This window comes from Arachis ipaensis, chromosome B07 (assembly GCF_000816755.2).
Source record: "Arachis ipaensis cultivar K30076 chromosome B07, Araip1.1, whole genome shotgun sequence".
Lineage (NCBI taxonomy): Eukaryota > Viridiplantae > Streptophyta > Magnoliopsida > Fabales > Fabaceae > Arachis > Arachis ipaensis.
In genome coordinates, this window is record NC_029791.2 from 106673977 (window position 1) to 106677067 (window position 3091).

At 34.9% G+C, this 3091-nt stretch overlaps 1 long non-coding RNA gene across 1 annotated transcript; it reads left to right on the top strand.

Moving 5' to 3' along the window:
• LOC107608139 lies at window positions 503–2347 on the top strand. The gene is made up of 2 exons (XR_002350268.1): window positions 503–890; window positions 2184–2347. It is a non-coding gene; the product is annotated as an uncharacterized LOC107608139 (long non-coding RNA).

Below are 3091 nucleotides of genomic sequence, written 5' to 3' on the forward strand. Positions count from 1 at the left end.
AACCTCTACCACTTAAACCAAGCATGTCCTCATGCTAAACTCAAGAAAGACAAGAAAGGGGTACCAACATTTATTTAATGTAAACTATCTAAATGCAACATATCTACATGCATGCAACTACTTGGTCAAAATAAATCAATTCCCAAGAATACATATATGAACATAAGGGCTAAAGCAATCACAATCAAATTAAATCCACAATTGAATCGAGTTATTGAAAAGAATTTAACAACTTGCAAGAAAAGAGATAATCAAAGGTGAAAATATAGAATCAAGTAATTGAATCCTCACCAGATGTGTATACATTCTAGTCGCTAGGGGTGTTCAAAACCAATTCGGATTGAACTAAATCGACCAACCAAACCGAAAAAACCGAAAACCGAACAAAACCGAAAAAATGTGTTTTGCAGTTTTTTGCAGTTTGGTTCGGTTTTTGGTTCTGACCAGGAAAACCCTAACCGAACCGAACCGAACCGGTTTAGTAAAAAAACCCTTAAAAACCAACCCACTCCTTATTGAGCGAAAGTGAGCCCTAACCCTACGCCTCCCACCCTCAATCCAAAGCTCTCAGTCTCAGCCTCTCACCGTCGCGCTCTCCTCTCTGTAGTGGTGTACGACCCTCGCACCACAGTCTGAACGACCCTCGCACACAGCGCACGACCCTCGTCCCTCGCAGGCTCGCACCCAACGCCAGCAGTAGCAGAGCACGAGCCTCCTTCCTTGCACCCAGTAGTAGCAGAGCCCGACCCTCGCAACCTCGCACCCAGCAGTAGCAGAGCCACAACCCTCGCCAGTCGCCACCCACAACACAGCAAACACCAGTCACCGATTCAAGTCTCCCACCCAGCCACCGATTCAAGTCAGATATGGAGCCCGAGCCACCGAGTCAGGTATGTAATTTGGTTAAATCGTTGATTCATTGATATTGTTTACTTTATTGCTGACTTGTTGACTTGTTGATTCATTGTTAATTTGATTCATTGTTGCTGGTTATTGATTTATTTTGTTAGGTATTGTTGCTGGTTAAATTATTGATTTATTTTGGTAATTTGATTCATTGTTGCTGATTTTGTTTTGTTTGTTGAATTGTTTGCTGACTTGGTTATTCATTGATGGATTGCTGGCTTGCTGCTGGTTGTTGTTAACTTGTTAATCAATAAATCAATAATTTCAGTTTCATTGTTCTATATATTTGTTGTTTGATTGTTGATTGTTGTTCATTGCTGATTGTTGTTCATTATTTTGTTGTTATTTTTTGAAATTGCTAGTAATTACTTTGCTGTTCATTGTTCATGGTTGATTGTTATTCATTATTCATTGTTGATTGCTGGTTGTTGTTTATTGTTCATTACTGATTTTTTAATTATTTGTTCATTACTAATTGTTTGAAATTGTTAGTAATTAGGTTGATGAAGGTAGCTATTTTGTAAAATAGGTAAATGTTGTTCTTTTTCCCCCTTATAATATTTGAAAAAAGCTACTTTCTGTTTCAGGTTGGGGAGATTATTAGTAAATTTGAGAAGAAGGGATTTTACTTGAAAGGTAACTTCTTTTGTTTTTGTTACTACTTAACATACATGCTAACAATTTAGCTTAGAAACTCCACAAATTGCTAGTAATTACAAAGCCTTTCTTTAATGGATTGGTCTAATACATTATCTCTGGTTCTATTGTTGCCATGGTTTGGGAGGATAAAGGTGTTGTTGCAATTGGCCGAAAGTTGATTGGAGCAACAAATCCCTTGGCATATGAGCCTGGAACTATTCATGGTGGTCTTGCATCGAATGTGCTTTCTATAGATCTTGCCATTCATGGTAACTATTTACTTAAACTCATCTCAATCTAACAGCATAGTTTTGAATGTGCTTTCCATAGATCATGATCGTAGGTCTCTTAAGTAAATTTTAGGTTGACAAGTACAATGGTTAATCTTTTTTTTGAAATAATTGTTCAAATTAATCATAAAATCAAGTGCACTTTAAATAAAGGTTGTAGTAGTCTATGTGTATGGATCTTTTCTGATTGGAGTATTGGACATGTCAGTGGTAAAATTTTAACATTGTTTGATAAGGTAGTCCCTAGAATGGGTCTTAAGAGATGATGGTGAAGATTCACTTGTGACATGATCAAGTACTTTTTCTAATTATTATTGTTTTTATTATGTAATTGTCTTTTGATTTCAGGTAGGTTTGCTTAAAGAAGTTTCATTATTTTGTTGGAGAGGACACCAAGACGTGGCTATCTGTTGCTGGAAATTTGTTTTTATTTTTTGTTGTGTTGACTATTGAACCTTTAAACTTCTTTAATTATCGTATTTTAATTTCTTTTGTTGTCGAATTTTATTGAATCAAGACTTTTGTTAGTTATGGTGTACTTGTATTCTATAATTTCAATGTTATGACTTTGCATGATAGTATGTAGTTATTTTTTTATTTGATTGAAAAAATCAAACAAACCAAACCAGATCAAACCGATTTTAATTGGTTTGGTTTAGTTCGGATGACCTTGACAAAAAAACCGAACCAAACCGAACCGCAGTTTAATTAAATGATCGGATTGGATGGCTTTTCCCTCAAAAACCGAACCAAACCGCACCGCGAACACCCCTACTAGTCGCTCAAGTGTTTAGGGTTGATTCACTCAATTCTCCTCTAATCATGCTTTCTAAGATTTGTTTTTCATCTAACAATCAACAATTATTCAATTCATGCATACAAATATCATGAAGACTTTTTAAAGGTTGTAATGGGACTAGGGTCAAGATAAGGATATATATGGCTAAGTGAGCTTGAAATTTGAACCTTTGATTAACTTAAGCTCTCACTTAACATATAACAACCTATGTAATTCCAACACAATACCTAGCTACCCATAATTCTCACTTTTCCACATACTCATGCATTCTTTTCAATCACAACACATGCATTTGTTATTATTACTCTTCTTTGGGACATTTTGTCCCCTTTTTATTACTTTCTTTTTTTTCTTTTTCTTTTTCTTTTTTTTTCTTTTTTTTTCAATAATATAATATATACAAAAAGATTAATGCATATGGTTTAAACATCTAATGCATGAGTATGTATCCAACTTT